Below are 23,330 nucleotides of genomic sequence, written 5' to 3' on the forward strand. Positions count from 1 at the left end.
GGCCGGGAAGCTATGGAGGGCGGGGCGAATGCTAATCACGCCTTCTTGAGACCCTGAGCGGGAAACCCTGGCTAGAAGTCCCTCCCGAGTTCTCTGCTGATCCCCACTTATGTGGGGCTCACTTCCCGTAATGTTCTAGCTTATGAACCCTTGCTTCCAGGGCACCTACCAGATCTCTTCTCTGCAGCTAAGTATCCTTAGAGTCCAGCGCTTGTTTAAAAGACTGCTCAAAGAATCACTCTTAACGGTGGCACCTGTCTCCGCTCTGCGCCTCCCTCACACCAGGTGAGCTCAGATTTAGAGAGGAACAAATGCTTACCGAGTCCCTACTATGTCGGACAGCGCGTTAGTCATCCACATCTTAATACAGGATGTCTCAGATCTTTAAAATAATTCTATGAATCGGACACTCCTTACAGGTGAAGAGTTTAGAAACTTGACCAAGGCAACCGTACTTGGTTAATGCCCCCCAAGAAAACCACAACGTAATCTTGTTCAGCATGGTATTCCGAGCGCCTGGCGCAGAGTAGGCGCTCAAATGGGAAACCCGAGATTCGAATCGAGATAGCTGGGCCGCGACATCCACAATTTTTACCACCTCTTTCCCCTTCCCCCCGCCCCCATGTTCTACCGGTTATCTCCCAGGCTTTAACCTTTACTTTTGCATTTCGTAACAAAATCTTACTGTTGCAACAAGAAAGTGATTTTCTTTCCGTCTTTGGAAGACTCCAAACCTGTAGTCTTTTATCAGTTTATCGGGTTAAAAATCGAGGCAGTTCCGAAGCTGCCTGCAGAGAAAAGCAACACTGGCTCCGGGCAGTGTAATGGGCAGGGGCTGTACCCCCTCCCCCCCGGCCCGCCCCCGTCGCTCCCCCGGGCTACCCACTGCTTCGCTGTGCAGCCGATCGCCGCCGGGGATCCGGGCACACGAAGCAGCTGGAGCCCACGGGAAGACCTGCTGGGCGCCCCCAACCACTGGGACGCACTGTGGCGCTCTCCAGATGGGTTATTATGCTGCAAGTTTTAAATGTCCTAAAAATGCCTCTTTTCTACGTGTTCTAATTAGGTTGGAAGACTGAGGTGTTTAGCATTCTTGAAATTCATTCACACGCTTACAAAGAGGGTTTGAATTGTTTCCCTTTTCCCAACCCCTTCCTTCTATTGGGAAGAAGGCGGAAAAAAAGGCAGGAGGGCCTGAGTTCTCAAAGTACTCAGGACTGGACTAGAGGACCGAGACACACCGCGGCTATTGTTGTTCTTGTGTCCTGGATCCCACTTACATAGACTGGGAAACTAAATTGCAGAACAGTCCTCTCCTCCCTGCTTATCAACAAGATTTGTAATGAAGAATATGTGTATTATATTCCAGCCTCAAAGTTAAATATCAATCGCTTCACAAACATCAAAACTATTAATAAATATGTTTAAAATGTATATTACTTATTTCATTCCCTGTGATTGTACCTGTGCTTATATTTTGTTTGTTTGTTTGTTTGTTTTGGGGAACTACTTGGCAGTCAGTGTCGGCAAACATCCCAGGGTTGAAAGCAGTGGGAGTTTTCAGCTATGGAATAGCAATCAAAAAGAAAGGGAAACCCTCAGTGGAAAGTATGCACAGATTGTGAACATGCCAAGAGAGGCTGCCTCATTCTGTGGCCTTTATGCAACGTGTGTATTATTGGGGATGGACAAGTGTTGGCTAATAATAAAAATTATTTGAAGTTGGAGAATGTTAATCACTCATGCTGGAATTTAGCCAGAATACATGTGTTATTTCACTTGGTTCTGACTCAAAGGATGTTATCTCCTAGTCTGTAAACTTTTCCCTTCTCAGTCAACAGGGAAATGTTATTTTTGCTTGGAGATCTCTAATAATAGTATTGTAATAGTAATAACAGTGGGAAAACTTTGCCAAAAGAAAGTTACTTTGCATTGTATAGCTTTTCATGTCATTTGAATTTTTGCTTTTTCACCTATATTACCTCACTTTAAAGGCAGTTTAAAATATGCTGTTTAACATGAGTTAGGTGCTACATAATTCATTTCAGTTAGCTCATTTAATCACAACAATCAGATGGAATTGGCACCATAATGACTTGCTTGAAATTACATATTTAGTCCATGGAAAGGGCAGAAATCTTGGAATTTTTTTTCTCCTGAGTAATAGCTATTGTTTAACAAACTGGAAAACACTAAATTATTTTTAAAGATGCAATTTTTAAGCAACTAGAACATTGGCATGCCTTTTCACCTATTAATTCACTTATCTGTCTTCCATCTAACCATCCATCCATCTATCCATCCATCCAAAAGCATCACATTTCTGAGTTGAATACACTACTGCTATATTAAACATGTTACTCCAAAGTGAAATTTATGAGAGTCAACTGAAATTATTGTCCCAGGTGTACTTATTAATTGATGAAAATACGGGGTTGTGGGGGGGGGGGTCATGCTAAACGTTCCATCTAGTAAGCTAACCATTCCATCTAGTAACGCTCCAAAAGTTTTGAATTATCAGTGTTGGATTTTGTATTCAGGGAATAGTTACTGTGTTTCTAATGTTAAGACTTTTGTTGATTATAACTGTGTATTCTGGGAAGACACTTGAGAGTTTAGTACTATAGGGATGACTGGACAATTAGCCTCTGTTACTCTTCAATATCTTGATAATCCAGTGTGGAACAGTATGCTGCCCATAGATGCCTTCCATAACTATTTGTGAAGTAAATGGATGAGTGAATGGCAACTGAGAGTAACTTTGTAAACTTTAGCAAGTGGTATTGAATCCTTGAATAAAGCTTATATTATGAGCTGTCTCTGAGGTTGACCATGCCCTGTTGAATGCAACGAGTCCAAACCGTGGCTCTCTAGCTGTGCCACCTTGGACAAGTCACCTAACAGCACCAGATCCTCTTTCTTCACCTGTAAAGTGGAGTCACAAATAGTTATCTACCTCGTAGAGCTGTAGTGAGGAGTAAATTCATTTACATGGTAAAGGGTTAGAACCATGCCTTGCACCTTGTAACGCTATGTAATTCTGTTATTAGTTTCTACTGGGTTTATTGTATTTTTCTGTTTTTCCACTCTTCTTTGGGCTTTCCAGGTAACACTAGTGGTAAAGAACCCGCCTGCCATTGCAGGAGACATAAGAGACGTGGGTTCAATCCCTGGGTCTGGAAGAGCGCCTGGAGGTGGTCATGGCAACCTACTCCAGTATTCTTCCCTGGAGAATCCCCTGGACAGAGGAGCCTAGCAGACTCATAGGGCCACAAAGAGTCAGACATGACTGAAGTGACTTACCACAGCACTCTTCTTTATTTTCTTCTGTGTGTCACTTTAATAATGGGAAAAAAATTAGCTTTTAGATGTACAGGCAAACCCAGAGATATGGGTTCGGTTCCAGACTACTGCAATAAAACAAATACCACAATAAACTGAATCACACAAATTCTTTGCTTTTCCAATAGTGTCTAAACTGATGTTTATACTATTCTCCAGTCTCAAGTGTGCAATAACATTATGTCTAAAAAATGCACATACCTTAATTAAAAAATACTTTATCTCTAAAAAATACTAGCCATCATCTGACAACTCAGGGTTTTCACAAACCTTCAATTTGTAAGACAAGCAGTATCTGTGAAGCACAGTAAAAAGAGGTAGGCTTGTACTTTATGTGCAAGTGCACTCCCAGCTGTCACCAGCTATCTCTAGTATTTAGATATTAGCTAAATTTTATGCCAAAGCAGGGATCATTTCACTTGCTCTGGATCAAAGTACAAAGTACATTCACCTGACATCAACAACCAGCCCGAAAGTGTGCAAGCTTGCACAGTACTGGCACAGAACAAATACCTATAAGCCAACATATATCCCTCACTGGATATTTCCAGACTAGCTTTTTTCATTTACTAGAGCATTTCTGATCACTCCTCTTCTCATGAGACACCACTAAAGGAGAAACCAAGACACTAACCAAAGGATTAACATGATGAGTCATTTATCCAGGTTCATAATACGAATGCCTTGTTCACATTATAAGTGGAATCATGCAAGTATAATCTTCAGTCCTCTCCCCTCTGCCACCATGGTGGAGATTATAGAAAAGTAAGAGCTTCTTTCTCTTTTCCCAGAGGCGATAGACGTACTAAGCTTTTCCAAGCTGAGCAGTGGCTCTCAGGTGCGCATTAGGAGCATGTGGGGAGCCTTAAGAAATACTGATGCTTGGGCCCTATTGAATCAGAATCTCTGGCTGAGGGACTCAGACATTGTTTCTTGGTTTGGTTTTGTTTATTTTTGTTGCTGTTTTGTCCTTAACTCTCAAGTGACCCTGAACTTCAGCTAGGGTTGAGAGCCACTGGCAGAGATGGTTTTTGTTTTTTCTCAGCACAACCCCAGTCTTGTGCCTAGCTGAGTCTTCTGCAAAAAAAAAAAAAAGGGTTAATCACAACAGAATATAAAATGGAACATCTCAGGAGAGGATATCAGTTCAGTTCAGTCCAGTCACTCAGTCATGTCCAACTCTTTGAGACCCCATGAATCGCAGCACGCCAGGCCTCCCTGTCCATCACCAACTCCCGGAATTCACTCAGACTCACGTGCATCGAGTCAGTGATGCCATCCAGCCATCTCATCCTCGGTCGCCCCCTTCTCCTCCTGTCCCCAATCCCTCCCAGCATCAAAGTATTTTCCAATGAGTCAACTCTTCGCATGAGGTGGCCAGGGTTGATCTCCTTCAGAATGGACTGGTTGGATCTCCCTGCAGTCCAAGGGACTCTCAAGAGTCTTCTCCAACACCACAGTTCAAAAGCATCAATTCTTCGGCACTCTGCCTACTTCACAGTCCAACTCCAACGTCCATACATGACTACTGGAAAAACCATAGCCTTGACTAGATGGACCTTAGTCAGTAAAGTAATGTCTCTGCTTTTGAATATGCTATCTAGGTTGGTCATAACTTTTCTTCCAAGGAGTAAGCGTCTTTTAATTTCATGGGTGCAGTCACCATCTGCAGTGATTTTGGAGCCCCAAAAAATAAAGTCTGACACTGTTTCCACTGTTTCCCCATCTATTTCCCATGAAGTGATGGGACCAGATGCTATGATCTTCATTTTCTGAATGTTGAGCTTTAAGCCAACTTTTTCACTCTCCTCTTTCACTTTCATCAAGAGGCTTTTTAGTTCCTCTTCACTTTCTGCCATAAGGGTGGTGTCATCTGCATATCTGAGGTTATTGATATTTCTCCCAGCAATCTTGATTCTAGCTTGTGTTTCTTCCAGTCCAGCATTTCTCATGATGTACTCTGCATATAAGTTAAATAAGCAAGGTGACAATATACAGCCTTGACGTCCTCCTTTTCCTATTTGGAACCAGTCTGTTGTTCCATGTCCAGTTCTAACTGTTGCTTCCTGGCCTGCATACAGATTTCTCAAGAGGCAGGTCAGGTGGTCTGGTATTCCCATCTCTTGAAGAAGTTTCCACAGTTTATTGTGATCCACACAGTCAAAGGCTTTGGCATAGTCAATAAAGCAGAAATAGATGGTTTTTTTGGAACTCTTCCTTTTTCCATGATCCAGTGGATGTTGGCAATTTGATCTCTGGTTCCTCTGCCTTTTCTAAAACCGGCTTGAACATCTGGAAGTTCACGGTTCACGTATTGCTGAAGCCTGGCTTGGAGAATTTTGAGCATTAGGAGAGGATATAGAGAAGTGTATTCTAGTCTGATTGTGTGTGTGTCTGTTTGGGCTGGAGGAAAATATATGTATGCAAAGTAAAAAATATGTGGCAGAATTGTACCGTGATGGCACAGCCAAGAACAGTGGTGACCATAATAATAGCAACTGATGGATGGGTACTCGGCATTTCCAATGTTTCACGCACTGTGCTAAGCGTTTTACATATATAATCTCTTCTACCCCCAAGAATCCTGTGAGGCTGACATTATCAACCTGACTTTATAGATGAAGAATCTGAAGTATAGACAGGTTAAGTAACTTGCTACACAAGCGCACATACCTTCCAACTTGGGTTTTCCTCACTCCAAAGCCTATGCCACTAATTCCAGGCCTTGTTGTAACCCTAGTAGTGGAGGGTCCTGAGAACCACCAGATCATAGTTCTTGAGATAAGCACCTTCCCTTGCTCCTTATCATCCCTTTCCTGGGTACCAGGTCAGATCCAGTTCTGGTGTGACTTGTGTGGTGGGCTAAAGTATGGAATTGTTGAGGGCTCTGGGTTCCTCTAGAATGCAGTTGTAGTCTAGAATGAACTTGTCCTTTGGACTTTGCAAAACAGGCATGAGATGGGCATAATCTAAACCTTTGTCTAGATTTCAGAACCATCCTAGTATCTTTGCAGAGGAAGTTTCAGTTCAGTAAATATTGACGCTGCACGTGCTGTGAGCCAAGCACTGGTGTTAGGGGTACAAAGGTGAAGAGGCATGGGCTCACCAGGCAGAGCTTGGAGGGAGAACAGAGGAGGTACCTGGCCCAATCTTGTGCCTAGCAGGCTAAAAATTAATTAGGTGATCTATGAGTCAGGGTTTAGCACAGGAAACAGAAAGCACTCTAGGTATTTCAAACAGAGAAAGATTTAATACTGAGAATCAAGTAGAAGCTTACAAAATTGATGGGCAGGAGGGGCAGAAGTCAGGGGTCTACTCCTGGGCTATGAGTTCAAGGGCCACACAGTAGCTATGTTCCAGAAGTCAGGATGGTGCTTCTGCCGCCACAGCCCTTCACACCCGTGAAACTGGTGACTAGACCCCAAAACAGGACTTAGAGTCCAACAGCGTTAAATACCTCTTAGAATTATTGCTCAAACCTTGCTTGCCAGCAGCACCAGCAGCAGAATGATACCTTCTTCTTGCATCTGTCTCCAAATCTCCCACACGTGTACCTCATTGACTGAACTTACTTCAGAGCCAGATCCTAGCTGCAAGGGAGTCTGAAAAAAGTAGTTTTGCAATTCCCAATCTCTTTAAGTAAATTGCTAGAAGGATAGAATGGAGGCTAGAGAGGCAATCCCCAGTATCCACTACAGATGAGGCAACTGGAAGGACTTCCTAGACAGAAGAATTGGTACAAATAAAAGGCACAAGGCCATGAAAGAGTATGATATAAGTGGTGAACAGCTGGGCGTGGCTAGGCCATCAGAAGCATCTGAATCAAAGTTTTTACCTGAAAGTGCACTCATATCTAATCAACGTATTTTTGACTAATTCCACTTGTATATACACTTTACACACAATACTCTTTCCTTTTGATACAGCCCTTGATTTATTCAACTAATTACTAACACAGAAGGAGGAAGGAAAGGAGCTAAAAGCATGGAAAGAATGAATAGAAATGTTAGATAATATCTACCTACAAAGAAAACAGAACCATAACCTTCTCCAAGGCTCAAGTTTTGGAAACTTCCATGTTCGGTTGACTACATGCTAAAGAGTCATCTCTCTTTTCTTCTTCTAACAAAGCCCCAGTGGTTTGTTTTGTTCTTTTGGGGTGTCCATCCTTTACTGAACAGCCCTGTGTTTTAGGAGAGACAGGAACTTCCGGCACACCCCTAGGAGTAATGTATGACTAGTCCATTTGTTCATGTTGCTCCCCTTTTTCTTATCAGTGTTTGGGTGACGTATGTGCATGGGACATAATTCTGGCCAATAAGGGATGCCATGGGGGCCAGTGTGAGGTAATCTGTCAGAGGATTAAGGGAAAGATTTACTCCAAAGGAAACAGTCCTCTCCCCTGCTGGGTATTGTTTTGTCTGCCTATGATGCCTACCATTGTAGGTGCCAGCTTGCAAATGTGAAAGTGCCAAGCTGACCCCATGAGGAAGGATGGCATGGAGGCTGCCTGAACTGCAGGCCTCCAGACTTCTTGTTATGTGATACAATACACTACTTATTTTTTAATCCGTTTGAGTCCCTCTTTCCTTTCACTTTCAACCAAGAACATTGTAACTACTACATGCAGTCTGTACATTTAGGATGAGGATCTGCCCACTTAAACTGGGCTAATGGAAGTCTCTGGAGGAGATTTAAAGACAAAAATTTATTCCCCCCTTTTTTGCAAGAAAGATTGTATTTATCCTTCAAAAGCATTCAAGACCCACTCAAATGTCATTTCCATCAAGCTGAGTCCTTTGTTGTTGCCTTTACTTTCTCAGTCCTTCCACTACTTCTCTATTACAGCACTTACTCTTTCAACAAATATTTATTGAGTACCTATTTGTGGTTTGGTAATGTTTTAGGCACAGGCATTATGGTAGGGAACTAAATGTGTGGAGATTCCAATCTAGTGGAAGACAGAAAATGAATGAAAAATTTTAAATGTGATGACTCTTTTAAAAGGGACCAAAAAAAAAATGGAATCTTATAAAAGAGGGGAAATAACTACCTTGATATTTATTTTATTGTACTTATTGTGATTATCTCTTTATATGTCAGTTTTTTCCACTGATTTTGTGTCCTTGCAACCTCACATCACCTAACCATTCCTTGGGAGATTGCATTTTCTAAAGATGACTGCAAAAACCTCTCCTATCTGACATATTTTTCTGCAGTTCCCCATAGGAGAGGGATGTAAAATATCCTAAGCCTCTTCCTCTTGAATCTCAGTGGACTTGTGATGGCTTTGACTTATAGACTATGTTGGAAGTAATGCAATGGGACTTTCACAAATAGGTCATTAAAGGCCATGTAGCTTCTACCTGGCTCCCTTGGGACACCTGGTTTTTGGAAGTGCCTTTGGTTGGGACACCCACTTGACACCTGCATAAGATATGGCTCCAGTTGACAGTCCCAGCCAAGTGAGCTTTCAAGTCATTCCAGGTTAGGTGTCTGATATATGAGTAAAGAAGTTTCCAGATGATTCCAGCCCCCAGCCTCAAGTCACTGCCAGCTGTTCAAGTCTTCCCAACTGAGGCCCCAGATATCACCTATCTCTACTGTGCCCTCTGTAAATTCCTGACCCACAGTATCCAGGCACATAATAAAATGCCTGTTGGTTTACACCACTATTTTGGAGTGGTTTGTTACTCGGCAGCGATGCCTAGAATCCCCCCAGTTCTGCCCTTATGTGAAATCTTACTTGAGTAGACAACTTTTTTCTTTTCACCTGACCCAGTTGGTGATCAACTTCTGCACTGAAGCTTGAGAACTTTCATCCATCTTACTTTCATCCTATTGAGTGTGGCTGTTGATGATATGCATGTGAAATGTCTAATCTTTTAAAACACAAATCTTCACCATTGATCTTAATATCCTGCTGCAGTGAGTTCCCCAGGTCAGTTGTGTGTAGTGGGAAAAAAGTACCTCCTTTTATCAATTTTAAACATACTTCCTTTTCATCTCATCTTGTCCTCTTGTTCTTCCCCAGGTACAACGATTTCCATTTTGTGGGTGCCTAGACACAGAACTGAGTTGAGATTAATTCTTTCTGTGGTCAACCAGAAGGCCTTGGGTGTGCCATGATGGGGAGCTGAGGATTTTAGCTAGTGACTTAAAGGTGGTGGAACACTGTATTCTAATTAGTCACAAGTCTAATTTGTGACTAATTTTAAATAGTCTTAATTTTTGCAAGATACAATGGGTATCTTCTTGTGGTGCAGGGAAATGGAACACAGTATTGTGGGAAGGGCATTAGCCAGTACATGGGCAATCTGGATTCAAGTCTCATTTTGTAAGCCAGCTCTGTGCCCTTGGGCCTAACACTTCTCTGGAGCTCATTTTCCTCAACTGTAGAGTAAGGAGATTCAACAAGAGGATCCCAGAGACCCCTTTCCCTCTAACGTTTTATGAATTCTGTATACTTGCCAGTACATATCTACTACATAAATCCTTGGAAAGAAAAAGTTTATCCTCTAAACAGTTTGTTTTTTTAGCTCTAAAGTGGAACTGGAAAGAAACTCCTCCCCCAACAAAAATATTCTCTGCTGCTGCTGCTGCTGCTGCTGCTAAGTTACTTTGGTCATGTCTGACTCTGTGTGACCTCATAGACGGCAGCCCACCAGGCTCCCCCATCCCTGGGATTCTCCAGGCAAGAACACTGGAGTGGGTTTTCTATTTCCTTCTCCAATACATGAAAGTGAAAAGTGAAAGTGAAGTCGCTCAGTCATGTCCAACTCTTCTCGACCCCATGGACTGCAGCCTACCAGGCTCCTCTGTTCATGGGGTTTTCCAGGCAAAAGTACTAGAGTGGGGTGCCACTGGAAAACAAATGTTATTTTTCAAAAACAGAACCCAAATTAGACTTCAGTTACCAAAAATATATTCCTGCTATGGCTGTTAAGTTCTTGCAGCCTGAGTCCTTTTAGTTTGGTGGTGCACCCCAGGGCTCCCATTTCATGAGCCTATCTGTTCTTATGGTGCCCTTGCTGGATGTCTGCATGGGGACAACTCCATGCTAAGGAATGAGAATGAATGGATAGGGTGAACTGCCCCTGCATGGCCACCTTGGGGAGGAAAAAGAATATTGCCCCAGAGAGCAATGCAGCAGGAACCATTCAAGTGAATCTCAAGAAATCTGAAATCTCTCCCCAGTCCTTTTGCTCCATGAAAGTGAAAGTGTTGATTGCTCAGTCATGTCCAACTCTTTGTGAACCCATGGACTGTAGCCTACCAGGTTCCTCTGTCCATGGAATTCTCCAGACAAGAATATGGAGTGGGTTGCCATCCCCCTCTTCCAGGGGATAATCCCAACCCAGGGATTGAACCTGAGTCTCCTGCATTGCAGGCAAATTCTTTACAGTCTGAGCCACCAGGGAAGCCCCTTTTTCTTCATATAAAAGGAAAAAAAGCTGTTACCATGTGGATTTGCTGAAAGCATTCAGTCTCACTCAGCCTAGACTCATTTTGCTTATTTTCTGGTCTTAACATTTTTTCAACAGTTGTGACTCTTAGAACTTCATGGACTCTAACCCACTTCTTAAACTCTGCATCCAGGTTGGTTTTGTTATTGTTGTTGTTTGTTTTTTGGCCACACACAGCATGCAGGGTCTTACTTCCCCAACCAACGATTGAACCCATGGCCCCCACATTGGGAGCATGGCATCTTAACCACTGGACCACCAGGGAAATCCCTGTGCCTTCTGTTTTGTCTTATTGAAGTTTCACTTTCCAATCCCAGGTGGGGGAAAGGCTTCTCATCTCTGATTTTTTAATTTATTAGAAAATTTCCACTATTGAAGAACTACCATGCATTGGGAGAACAGATTGCTTTCACTGTTGGATTAACAAACTCTACCAATAGCAACAAGTAGCATGACAAGGTCCTACTCAGCAGAAACCTCTTTGCAATGTTAAAAACAAAACAAAACCCTTGAGGTCTTTGTAATTCATGGAGGATAAAGATTTAGACAAAACTTCAGGTAACAAGTAGGAGAATAACAGCAGTGAAAGTAATTAAAACTATATATCTAGTGTTTAGAAGAACTTTTTGAAAATATTCTGAAGAAGAATCCTCCCACACTTTCCTTAATAAGATACCTCATGTATGATTATGCATGTCTCCTTCCTTATCATCAGCATTATATGCAAGAGTTTTTAAAAATTTACTTATTTTTAATTGAAAGTTAATTGCTTTACAGTAATGTGTTGGTTTCTCCCAAACATCAACATGAATCAGCCATAGGTTTACCCATGTTCCCTCCCACTTTAACATCCCTCTCACTTCCCTCCCCATCCCACCCCTACTAGGTTGTTACCCAGCTGGTTTGAATTCCCTGAGTCATACAGCAAATCCCCATTGGCTATCTATTTTCCATATGGTAACGTGTTTTTCCATGTTCTTCTGTCCATACATCCCAACCTCTCCTTCCTCCCCCACCAGCCATGTCCATAAGTCTGTTCTCAATGTCTATGTCTCTACTGCTGCTCTGCAGATAGGTTCATCAGTACCATCTTTCATACACAAGAACGAAAGTGAAAGCATTAGTCACTCAGTCATGTCCGACTCGTTGTGACCCATGCATGGTACTCTTTGTGTCCGTAGCTTGCCAGGCTCCTCTGTCCATGGAATTCTTCTGGCAAATGTACTGGAGTGGGTTGCCATTTCCTTCTCCAATATGCAAGAATGTTTTGAGGTTCTTGTTAAGGCCTTCAAGGAAGACTTGAAGACATCACAGCAACATCTATAATGAATAATCCTGTCAGGTGTACCAGTGGCAAAACTGAAGATCATGCAGGTTGACTCACTTGGTTGTTATTTGCTTATTTAGACTATCTGCATGAAACAAATCAGAAGTGTGGCTTGTTTCTTAGAGAGGTGCTACCCATAGTAGGCTGTATTCTTATGCTCAGTGACTCCTTGGTCATAGCTAAAAGAGGGACCCAGTGTTCCACACACCATATTCTGTTCCCCCTTCTGCCATTCCTGCTCACACTCTAGCAGGGGGATGACTCTGAAGGCTTGTTGGCTTTGAAAGCCTTCTGCCTATATGGGCCAGGCTGCATAGTTGCTTGTAGCCCAAAGGTGCTCTGCAAAGATAATTTACTGTCTAAGAAAGTACTGCATACAGAACTGGTCAAGCAATGGGTTGCACTTTTTAAAAACTTCAGTTCAGTTGCTCAGTCGTGTCTGACTCTTTGCGACCCCATGAATCGCAGCACGCCAGGCCTCCCTGTCCATCACCAACTCCCGGAGTTCACTCAGACTCACGTCCATAGAGTCCGTGATGCCATCCAGCCATCTCATCCTCAGTCGTCCCCTTCTCCTCCTGCCCCCAATCCCTCCCAGCATCAGAGTCTTTTCCAATGAGTCAACTCTTCGCATGAGGTGGCCAAAGTATTGGAGTTTCAACTTTAGCATCATTCCTTCCAAAGAAATCCCAGGGCCGATCTCCTTCAGAATGGACTGGTTAGATCTCCTTGCAGTCCAAGGGACTCTCAAGAGTCTTCTCCAACACCACCATTCAAAAGCATCAATTCTTTGGCGCTCAGCCTTCTCCACAGTCCAACTCCAACATCCATACATGACCACAGGAAAAACCATAGTCTTGACTTGATGGACCTTAGTCGGCAAAGCAATGTCTCTGCTTTTGAATATGCTATCTAGGTTGGTCATAACTTTCCTTCCAAGGAGTAAGCATCTTTTAATTTTATGGCTGCAATCACCATCTGCAGTGATTTTGGAGCCCCCAAAATAAAGTCTGACACTGTTTCCACTGTTTCCCCATCTATTTCCCATGAAGTGATGGGACTGGATACCATGATCTCCGTTTTCTGAATGTTGAGCTTTAAGCCAACTTTTTCACTCTCCACTTTAAAAACTTAGTAGACGGTTTTTTAAGGTGGTTTTAGGTTTACAGAAAAATGAGCAGATAGTACAAAAGTTTCCATATATCCTCTCCTTTTTCCACTCACAACTTCTCCTGTTATTAACATTTTGCATTTAGTGTGGTTACAACTTGTTACATTTGATGAACCAATATTGATTTGCTATTATTAACTAAAGTCCATACTTTGCATTAGGATTCACTCTTTGTGTTGTATAGTTCTATAAGTTTTGACCAAAAATATCATGTATCCCTCAATACAGTATGCTACAGAAGAGTTTCACCGCCCTAAAAATCTCCTGTGTTTCACCTTATCATCACTTCCCAACCCTGCTTTGACCCTTGATCCCGACTATCACTGATCTTTTTACCCTTTTCATAGTTTTGCCTTTTTTAGAATGTCGTCTAGTTGGAGTCATCCAGTATGTAGCCTTTTCAGATTGGCTTATTTTACTTAGCAATATGCACTTAAGATTCCTTTATGTCTTTTCATGGTGTGATAGCTCATTTCTTTTTTAAAAAAGCCTCTTTTTTTTTTTTTTTTAAAGAACAAATTACAACACATTAGCAAAAATGTTCAGAAAGTACAGATTTCCCATATACTCCCCCTGCCCCCACACTTGCACGGCCTTCCCCATTACCAACATCCTGCACCAGAGTGGTCCATTTGTTATAATAAATGGACCTACACTGACACATTATTATCACCGGCAACCACAGGTTACATTTAGGGTTCACTGTTGGTGTTGTAGTCTACAGGTTTTGACAAATGTGCTATAACATGTATCTACCATTATAGTATCATAAGAAATATTTTCACTGCCTTAAAAATCCTCTGTGTTCCATTTATTAATCCCTTCCTCCTGTCAACCTCTAGTAACCACTGGTCCACTTTGCCTTTTTCCAGATTGTCATATAATTGGAATCAGCGTAAGTCGTCTTTTAAGATTGGCTTCTTTCATTTAGTAGTAGCATTTTATGGATGCTCTATGTCTGTTCATGATTTGATAGCTCTTTTCTTGTTTAGCACTGAATGACATTTCATTATCTAGATGTACCAGAGTTTATTTATCCAGTCACCTAATGAATGACATGTTGGTGGCTTCCAGGTTTTGGTACATAGGAATAAAGCTGCCAAAAACAACTATATTTGAGTTTTTGTATGACAGAAGTTTTCAGCTCCTTTGGGTAAATAAATGCCAAGGAGTGCTAGAATGTTTGATAAGAGTACGCTTAGTTTGGTAAGAAGCTTCCAGACTGTTTCGCAAAGTAGCTGTACTATTTCCTATTCCCACCAACAGCAAATGAGAATTTCTGTTGTTCTACATCTCAGTCAATATTCGTTGTTGCAGGCAATTTGGATTTTGGCCATTCTAATAAGCATGTAATTTAAATTTTGCTTTAACTTACAGTTCTCTAATGACATGATATGGAACATCTTCTAATATGTTTATTTGCTATCTGTATGTCTTCTTTGGTGAGGTAAGCAGAAAGTGCAAACGAGAAATGAGAGTCTTCTCTCAAGGGACGCAAAGCTAGCTTGACTTAGGTAAGGCCCACCAAAGGGAACACCCAGGTACAAGGATGAAAAAAGTTTTGTCTTTTTTTGATTCATTAATTTGGCTGCACTGGATCTTGGTTGTGGCACGTGGAATCTTCATGGAGTCGTGCAAGATCTTTCGTTGTGGTGCGAGAACTCTAGTTGTGGCACATGGGTTCCAGAGCACGTGGGCTCAGTAGCTGTGGTACCCAGGCTTAGCTGCTCCTCAGCATGTGGGATCTTCCCAGACCAGGGATCAAACCCATGTCTCATGCATTGGCAGGAGAATTCTTATCCACTGCACCACCAGGGAAGCCCAGTGTATTTTTATTTCCTTCTTTTACAGATGAGGAAACAGGCCAAGAAAAAAGATTTGGGATAGCTTAACAAACTGAACGAGGGAAAAATAAAGTCCAAACACTCCTAGTAGAGAGGCTAGGAAAGGCTTTCATCGGGGAGCTGTGGGCATTGAACTATTCCTCCAGTCCTCAGATGCACAGGTGTGTGGCCTTGGCAGTACAGCTTTGTGACTGGGGACATTATTATTTAATTTAACATTTGTAGCATATTCACATGTGAATATTGTTATTTGTGTAATTATGAGAGTCTTTTTATGTGTGTTAGTCGCTCAGTCATGTCTGACTCTGTGACCCCATGGACTATAGCTTGTCAGGCTCCTCTGTCTGTGGAGTTCTCCAGGCAAGAATACTGGAGTGGGTTGCCATTTCGTTCTCCAGATGCCCAACCCAGGGATCAAACCTAGATCTCCCAAATTTCCAGCAGATTCTTTACCATCTGAGCCACCAGGGAATATAGTGAGCTTCTTTCTAATCTAAACCAGACAGAGAACTGATGATCACAGAGTTATCTGAGTTGGAAACTGGATCTTCCCAGGTTTCCCTGAGTTTAGCAGTTTGTTTGGATTTCATGTCATAGGTGATCAGCTTCCTAGTGTATTTATTTTGGCAATAGAAGGCGTAGGATATGCAAGAAATTTATTGGAGACATTTCTCTTAAAAACTTGGTATTATACGTGGAAGTCTTCCTTCTTGAGCCCTTCTAAGAAGCAAAGCAAATCTCAGAAACTGTGAGGCTTGTTGCTTTTCCATATTTCTCTTCTGCAATTATTTCAGAGTTTCTTGGTATTGTTCATTGTTCTTCCTGGTTTTAGATCTCTCCCCCATCTCTAGCTTCCGCCTCTGCAGGGCACCCACCTACCCTTCCAGTTCCTCACATCTCTTTTCCTGCTTTGTTCAGTTCCCCTAGACTTTTGGTATAAGACTCCCTTCAAGCCAGAGTGTTTGGTCTGTTGCTCTAATATTTTTTTTCAGAGCGATTTTCCCAATATAAATTATACCCTCAATTACTTTTCTCTTCCTAGAGCAGTGAATCACATTTCAAGAAGCTGTTAGCCTGGGGACAGCTGGATACAGAGCCAGGAGGTTGAAGCCAGTGCCAGTTTGTCACTCATTTTCTGTTGACACTGCTGCAACAGGCCAAAATATGGCCTTGTGCTGGAGTCATCAGCAAAGGAAGTACCCTCAAAACCCATTCTAACTACAGTCATGTTCTCTGGCACCTATGAGTGGAGACCATGCTTTAGAGCATCAGCTTGTGTTTGGAGGCATGAAGAAAAATTAGCTTAAGGTAAGATGGCTTGATATTTGAGTAGATTGTCTTAATGCCCCAAATCTTCATTCTTCCCTATATTTCTGTCCTCTTCCATGTGACTTTGTAGTTCTTCCTGTAAAGAGATGAATGTCTTCTTCAACCACTGTTTCTTTTTCTTTTTTGGTCGCGTGGGATTTTCCCTGAATAAGAATCAAATCCATGCCTCCTGCATTGAGAGCTTGGAGTCTTAACCACTGGACTGCCAGGGAAGCCTCTCCAATCTACTGATTCTGACCATGACACCTGCTTTGTTCAATAGGATATTAGGAGAGGCTTGAAAGTATGCCTTTATCATTGGACCTTGGCCTCTTGCATCTTTCTCTTTCTATGAGAGGTTCATCTCTGGGCTGACCCACTGGTCCCAGGGAGGATGAGATAAATTGGTCAAAACTGCCCCAAGGAAGCCTTCCCAGCCAAACCAAGCCTAGAACAGAGCTGTCCAGTTCTACCCAGAGATATAGGAACAAACCCAGCCAAGTTCAGCAAGTCTGCCTAATGAAACTTCACATAAACTGCAGATGCTGGAGCTGAAGTAGAAAGTGCTTGTTGTTTTAAGACTCTGAATTTTGAGGTGTTTTGCCCCCCTAGCAATTGCGATGAGGCCATGTCTCCAAGACTATTATGATGATTACATAACCAACTAGAAACAAAAGTACTTTACAAACTTAAAATTGTAGGGAGTGAGTAAAAGGGAGTAGACTCTTGACGAAGCTCTGGATCTAGAACCTGAAGATCTGAGTCCACCCAGATCATGGGGCCCATCCAGGCCCTCAATTCACTCTGTAAACTTGGACAGATAATTTAAATTTTCTGGGTATGTATATGTATAACTGATTCACTTCGCTGAACACTTGAAATTAACACAGCATTGTAAATCAACTACACTCAAAAATAAATAAATAAATAAAAAGGTAAAATTTCTAGGTCTTATCATCAAATTATAGAGCTGGCTTGCAGACTCAAACTATGAGAGCTTGAGATAATGTCAGGAAATTAATATGGGTCCCAGAACCTCATTCAGTTCAATTCAGTCGCTCAGTTGTGTCCAACTCTTTGCGACCCCATGAATTGCAGCGTGCCAGGCCTCCCCTGTCCATCACCAGTTCCTGGAGTTCACTCAAATTCACGTCTATCGAGTCGGTGATGCCATCCAGACATCTCATCCTCGGTCGTCCCCTTTTCCTCCTGCCCCCAATCCCTCCCAGCATCAGAGTCTTTTCCAATGAGTCAACTCTTCGCATGAGGTGACCAAAGTACTGGAGTTTCAGCTTTAGCATCATTCCTTCCGAAGAAATCCCAGGGCTGATCTCCTTCAGAATGGACTGGTTGGATCTCCTTGCAGTCCAAGGGACTCTCAAGAGTCTTCTCCAACACCACAGTTCAAAAGCATCAATTCTTTGCTTTGACACTCAGCTTTCTTCACAGTCCAACTCTCACATCCATACATGACCACTGGAAAAACCATAGCCTTGACTAGATGGACCTTATTGGTGAAGAGTTAAGAAAGGGATATGGAAGATGGGACAGAGTTCAGAAGGTATTTTCTTCAGGTGTAAGTATGTGGCTTTAGTGGAAAAGAATCTGCCTGCCAATGCAGGAGACATAAGAGACTCAGGTTTGATCCCCGAGTTGGGAAGATCCCTGGAGGAGGGCATGGCCACCCATTCTAGTATTCTTGCTTGGAGAATCCCATGGACAGAGGAGCCTGGCAGGTTACAGCCCATTGGGTCACACAGAGTCCGACACGATTGAAGTGACTTAGCACGTATGCATCATGTTATACTCAAAGGAAAGGGTCAGATCCATTGAGTATTGGCTGATTTTAAACAACAGGTTTGATTTAAGGCTAAAGAGATAGAATTGGAGCCCAGATATAAAATCAAGTCTCATTTCTCTAGAGAAAAAGATGCCGTCTTAAAAGTGTGAGATACATGAATAAGTAAGGGAAGCAAATGACTGTGAAAATTCTTATAGAAGATGCCTTTCTGACAGCCCTTCATTTGAAATAAAGCAAAGCTGAGGACAATTATGAGGTCTTTGGTCAGAAAGAAAGAAAGATAGGAAGGTAATAGTCAGATATACCTGTGTGAGTTCCTATCTTCACTACCTTTAAATTTTCTTGGTCATTTGTTACATGACCTTGGACAGGTCACTTATCCTAAGGGTAAGTGGAAGTATGCTTCATTCATCCACTACATATTAAATAGATGCAACATCCCAGGAAGTGCCCTGGACCCAGGGAATGAAACCGTGGGTAAGACTTGTTCCCTGAGCTGTCTATCCTTACATTGTCATTCACGTCAAAACATGTAATACTAGATTCTTTTTCAGAGGGGAAAATTATAGCTCAGAGAGATTAAGTGTCTTGTCCAAGATCATACAACTTAGAAAGATGAAAACTTACTCCTTTGACCCTGAAATCTGTGTTGATTCTACTGAATTATGCTGAATCTTCTTGTTGTATGATGTAATTTACAAAAAATTAATTTTTAAAATGTTGTTTTTGGAGGACATCTGTGTATGTAAAGTAAAATAGAGTCGTGTGCTTGTGCTTTTTAAAAATAATTTTATTTACTTATTTATTTTTGGTTGCACTGGGTCTCCACTGCTGCGTGGGCTTTCTCTAGTTGCAGAGAGCTGGGGTTCCTCTCCATTGCGGTGCATAGGCTTCTCACTGCTGTGGTTTCTCTCGTTTCAGAGCCTGTGCCCTAGGGCAGCTCGCGGGCTCAGCTGCTGTAGCTCCCCAGCTTTAGATCATAGGCTCAGTAGCCGTGGTACGTGGGCTTAGCTGCTCGGTGGCAGGTAGGATTTTTCAGGACCAGGGGCTGAACCCGTGTCTCCTGCATTGGGAGGCATATTCTTTACCACTGAACCACCAGGGAAGCCCAGTGCTTGGGTTTTATTGTTTTTCTGTGGAGAAGCTGTGTGATTTATAAGACAAAGGATCAAGTTCTCAATTTCTGGGACTATGAAAGTAGGTCTCTCTATTGAATAGGAAAAGAGCTTAACTGTACAGAAATGATGGAATGGCTTGATCAGTATGGATCTTCTGCTCAGTGGAATTCTTTAAAAACATTAAATACAATGACTATCTCTCCAGCTTTATAGGTAGGAGTGTAGATTGTTATAACCCCTCAAGGAGGGCAATTTGAAAATATGTTTCAAAACTACAAACGAACATGCATTGGTTTTTAACAATTTTGACGTAAGGAACTTATTCTATAGAATTATCCACAGATTACAAAATTATTCAGAACAGTGTTGTATTCCTAGTGAAATATTGGAAGTAATCTAAATGACTATCAATAGGAAACAGTTAAATAAATTATGGTATATCCTTAGAATAAAATAGCATGCAGCTATGAGGAAGGCAGAAGAGAAGAAAGAGGAAGAGGAGAAGGAGGAAGGGGAAAAGGGAGAGGAGGAGGGGGAGGAAGAGGCTCTTTCTGGTTCACATGGAACATTTCTAAGATGTCCTGCTAAGTAATGATACTATCATACCACTCATAAAGAGGGCAGACAGAGTGTCTGAAATTCCAGGAAGAAAAGATCACTTGGCTTGACTTACTGGATCAGAGGCAGTGAAAAGAAAGAAAGAAAAGAAAGTTAGTCACTCAGTCATGTCTGACTATTTTTGAGCCCATGGACTGTAGCCCACCAGGCTCCTCTGTCCATAGGATTCTCCAGGCAGGAATACTGGAGTGGGCTGCCATTCCCTTCTCCGGCAGATATTCCTCACCCTGGGTCTCCTGCATTTCAGGCAGATTCTTTACTGTCTGAGCCACCAGGGAAGCCCCACAGAGGCAGTGAGTTTCCTCTTAATCAATCTGTGCCACTTTTATGGACAGTGTGTCATATGAAAGGTGCTCAGGTACATTCTGTAAAAGATATAAAATGATATGAGAAAGATATAAAATCATAGGTACTTTCATCTAGTACAGTCTAGTTGGGGGAATCCTAGTCACAAGTACAGCTTCTTGTTGAGAGACACAGCAGGGCAATGCAAACACACAACTTTAGTCACTGAACACGTGATTCATTAAGAATTATATTTATAGTAGAATGACGTTTAGTAGAACAAGTAGTTTCGCATGTAGCTGAGCGTCAACAAATCTAAAATTGGGAGTATAGTATTATAGATCTTTCTGCTTCTTTTCTTAGAGTGGGCTAAAATCAAGTCTTCCATCCCCAAATCCATGAATTGAAGTGGTTCAGTATTTTGTTTATGAAACAAATTATTGAAAAAAACTCAAGGAAAAACATGGGGGAGGTTCATGATCTTTATGTATAAAAGACAACTAGCAATTGAAACCATCACATGATCAGAGAATGAACATGAAATCAACCTGTTAGGATAAGGAATACATTTAGGCTTGAGGGGATCGGCAGTCTTCCGGAGAATTTCATTTGAGTTAGGGAAGGATTTAGAAGAGGATTGTGGGAATTTACAAGAGGATTGTGGGAGTTAGGCAGGAGACTCAAGCAGAGTCAGAGTCTGCAATGAGCAAGGTGAGTTGGGGGCCAAGAGGACCACTTTGACTGGAGATAGGGAGATGGGTTTAGAGAGTAATTCAGTGCTAAAATCAGAATAATAGATTGGGGCAACACTGAGGAGGAACTTGGATGCCAAGATAAAGATCTGGAATTTTGCTCAGGTATTTGGGCCAGGGGCAACCTGCACAAGACAGGGTTTGGGGAAGTGTAATCTGGCCACCATTTGACAAGTGGATTGTAGCAGAGGAGATCTGAGGTTAGGAGACTCCTGGAGACCTGGATAGGAGTACAGGGACAAAGGGAAGAGGCCCAACCTAGTTCAGCGGCTGGAAGAGTAGAAAAAGAGAGGCAGGCATTGAGGGCTTATTCCTCACCCTACCCTGCCTGGACATGACTTTGATGTTCCCCTGGCAGGTTATAATTACTGCGACAGTCATTGTGTTGGGTTTTACAGGTGTGTGACACTGTCAATTGTGTAAGCACATCGAGGGCAATAGACGGTTGTGTCCTGTTGCCTCTCTTCCTCTGCAGATCACTACTGCAAACTGCAAGCTGATACGGACGCTGTTTTCCAGCACACCCAGAGCCGCCCCAGCCTTCTGCTGTGTTGGCAGAGAAATCATAAACATGGGTAAATCCATTTCCTGAAAACAAAGGCTACAGGGCAAAAGTGATTCTTTAAAGTTATTTTTCTAATATTCGGTCAGAACTTTAATTGATGCTTTCATTGAAAAGGGGGTTACTAAAATAACCCCATTAATAAAAAAACTAACTAGATTATGAGTGCTATCATGTAAAGGGGTCCATGCTCTATTGTTAAGTAATAAAAGCAGGCTTACTGATAGTATCATTATGCACTACTTCTGCTAAAAGCTTTATATATGCTCTAAATAGGAAGTCTGGGAGGTCACCCTCCAGCTGGGGCACAGGAGATGTGGGAAGAATGGTGCCCAGTCTGGGAAAGATCCTTTTTGCTTTTGAATAGCTGCAGAGTTTTACCAGCAGGTTAATGCTTATCATGAAAAGATTCTTAAAGGCACTTAGCACACCCCAGAGAAGGACCCCACATTGCCTTCCTCAGTTTCAAGCCTATATAGGAAAACAGAAGAAAATGTTAGTTAGAGAAATAAACAGAAGCAGGGAGAGCGATAATAAAGGTCATCTGATGGCTTCTCCAGGCTGACTCCTGGAAGAGTCCAGTGTGGAAGAGTTCAGGCCAATGTGAAACGAGCTTGCACTTGTTTCCTTGAGCAAGTTATTTATGTCTCCAGCCTTCAATTTCCTCAACTGCAAAGTAAGGATGTTACAATAAAATGAAATAAGATATACAAAGCCTTACTTTCCTCATGGTAGCCAGTATCTACTAGGTGTTTAGTAATCGCTAGCTGTTATTATTGTTGTTGTCTACTTGACATTTCAACACCTAACAATGACTTTATACTTCTCCTTGACTCTCTAGTTATTTACTTGCTTGACCCCCTACTAGAATGCATACTCCCTCAAAAGAAGGCTTTCAAAGTTATTTTAAATGGTTTTCTCCTCTTCTTACTAGGAAGAAAAACATCTAAAAAATAGAGTTTCATCTCAGCCTGTAAAGATAGTCACTATAGGTTGTGGTTTCTATAGATTTCTCTAGAATAAAGGTTGGGGCAACTTCGAGACTCCTTTTCTGCTCTGGTTCAGATAGTAGATATTTTTGGCTTTGTGGCCATATGATCATTGTCACAACTACTCAACTTTATCTTTATAGCAAGAAAAAGTGAAGTGAAAGGTTAGTCGCTCAGTTATGTCCAACTCCTTGCAATCCCATGGACTGTAGCCCACCAGGATCCTCTGTCCATGGGATTTTTCCAGGCAAGAATACTGGAGTGGGTTGCCATTTTCTACTCCGTTATAGCAGGGAAGTAGCCATAAACAACACCTAAATAAACAGGAATAGCTGTGTGCCTATAATGCTAGCTTTGCAAAAATAGTCTTCATCCTAATTTGACCCTGAGACCTCTGTTTGCCATCTCCTGACCTAAATTGGTACTTGATGTTTAATAGAAGTATAATTTGAGCCATACATGTAATGTTACATTTTCTTGTAGATTCATTAAAAAAATCCAGTTTTTCTTTAAAAAAAACTAAAACCAGTTTCAACATTATCTTTTAGTTAATATATACAAATATTATCATTTCAACCTATAATCAAAATAATTATTGAAATGTTTTAGATTCTTGTTTTCGTACTAAATCTTTGAAATTGTCTGTAAAATTTTGCACTAATAGATGAATTCAGATCAGCCACATTTCACGTGCTCAATAGCCGTGTGTGGCTGCTGCTACCACGTTGGACAGCTCAGCTGTAGAAT

At 41.9% G+C, this 23,330-nt stretch overlaps 1 long non-coding RNA gene across 1 annotated transcript in view; it reads left to right on the forward strand.

The window, feature by feature from the left end:
* Positions 1-41: 41 nt before the first annotated feature.
* Positions 42-23,330, forward strand: part of LOC138434159 (uncharacterized) — a 29,892-nt gene continuing 6,603 nt past the window's right edge. Inside the window, exons 1-3 of the long non-coding RNA XR_011254669.1 lie at positions 42-285; positions 16,193-16,458; positions 21,508-21,607. This is a non-coding gene — a long non-coding RNA (uncharacterized lncRNA). The remainder of the gene's footprint in view (positions 286-16,192; positions 16,459-21,507; positions 21,608-23,330) is intronic.

Source organism: Ovis canadensis, chromosome 2, assembly GCF_042477335.2.
Source record: "Ovis canadensis isolate MfBH-ARS-UI-01 breed Bighorn chromosome 2, ARS-UI_OviCan_v2, whole genome shotgun sequence".
In the NCBI taxonomy this organism is placed as follows: domain Eukaryota; kingdom Metazoa; phylum Chordata; class Mammalia; order Artiodactyla; family Bovidae; genus Ovis; species Ovis canadensis.